The sequence below is a fragment of the Nicotiana tomentosiformis genome, chromosome 9 (genome assembly GCF_000390325.3).
Source record: "Nicotiana tomentosiformis chromosome 9, ASM39032v3, whole genome shotgun sequence".
NCBI lineage: Eukaryota > Viridiplantae > Streptophyta > Magnoliopsida > Solanales > Solanaceae > Nicotiana > Nicotiana tomentosiformis.
In genome coordinates this window covers 108,822,162-108,823,731 of record NC_090820.1, presented here as the reverse complement: position 1 = coordinate 108,823,731, position 1,570 = coordinate 108,822,162, and the positions used below count along the sequence as shown (strand labels likewise).

The 1,570-nt window shown below is 36.6% G+C and overlaps 1 non-coding gene across 1 annotated transcript; it reads left to right on the top strand.

Annotated features, from left to right (window-relative positions):
- The first annotated feature begins 600 nt into the window (after window positions 1-600).
- On the top strand, window positions 601-707 carry LOC117279776 (small nucleolar RNA R71). The gene has a single exon (XR_004510190.1). It is a non-coding gene; the product is annotated as a small nucleolar RNA R71 (small nucleolar RNA).
- Window positions 708-1,570: the final 863 nt, after the last annotated feature.

The window sequence follows — 1,570 nt, the reverse complement described above, 5'->3', positions numbered from 1 at the left end:
ATCATGTCTTCAAAGCTTTGCTGATGAGCTATATGGGGCTGTTGTTGATATTGTTGAAAATCTTGTTACCCTCTATTTTAATTTTGAAAACGAAGGGGTCCCTGCACCTACTGCTTTTGATTGAAAAATCTTTGAGGATTTTCAGCACCATTTGGGTTACTCCATTGGAATCCCGGATATTTTTGTGCCATGGCACTACCGAATGGGTAACTGGTTCTATAACCAATAACATTTACATGTTCTTCATGTTGTGTTGAAACTTGACACTCATGATTGGGATGATTACCTCCACAAACGTCACAATTCTCATGTTGAGATGATGGTTGAGTATTTACCTAAAAGGCCTCAACTTTTTATGTCAGAGTTGCAATTTGTTACGCTAATGAATTCTAAGCTTCAACTTGATTAACTCCTGCTACTTCCTTAACAATCATGTTGTCTGAGGGCCATTGCACAGCATTTTCTGAAATTTCATTGAGCAATTGCATTGCTTTTGTAGTGGTTTTGCTCATTATGGATCCTGCTGATGTTTAATCAAATACATTTCTAGAAGAGAGTTTAAGACCATGATAAAAAATATATAAGATATCAGGATCTTGGATACCATGGTGTGGGTATTTTTTTAACATTGCTTTTAATAGTTCCCATGCTTGGTATACAGATTCAGAATCTGTCTGCATAAAATTATTGATTTCTTACTTCATTTTAAATGTTTTTGTAGGTGAAAAATATTTATTAAGAAATTTCTGAGTCATTTGGTCCCATGTAGTTATTGAACCTCTTGGCAGACTTCGCAACCATATTTTTGCTTCACTTTTTAATGAAAAAGGAAAAAGCTGCAACCTGATAGCGTCTGTTGTGACTCCATTATACCTGCAAGTTTCAACTAATTAAAGAAAATCAATTATATGGGTGTGAGGATCTTCACTCGCATCACTAGTAAACTGACATGACAGTTGAATGGTTTGAATCAAGCCTGTGTGAATTTCAAAGTTGTTTGCTGCAATTGGTGGTCTTCTCATACTTGATTTTCCTTCAAAATGATCCGGCCTTGCATAATCTCTGAGTATTCTATCACGTCGTGGGGCCACCTCATCGAACTGTTCTTCCACTTGATATGGTGAAAGTTGGTTATTGTTAATCTCTTCATTCTCCATTTCTTCCCTTGGCCATAATTAAATTTAGGTTATGTTCGACCTCGCTCGAACTAACACCTACCGGCCCTCAGCCATAATTAAATTTAGGTTATATTCGACCTCGCTCGAACTAACACATATCGTCCCTCGGCCATAATTAAATTTAGGTTATGTTCGAACTCACTCGAACTAACACCTACCGTCCCTTTCCATAACTAAACTCAGGATGTGTTCGACCTCGCTCGAACAAGAAACAAAAGCAAAAAACATACATGTATAGAAAAACTAACCACAGAAAAGGAAACAGATACAGAAAACAATATGGCCATTCCATTTCATACTAAAACATTTTTAACAAAGGCTCGTGAAGACGCCAACAAAAATACACAAGATTGCAACAAAATAAAAAAGAAGGAGAAAAACTACTGGTCACC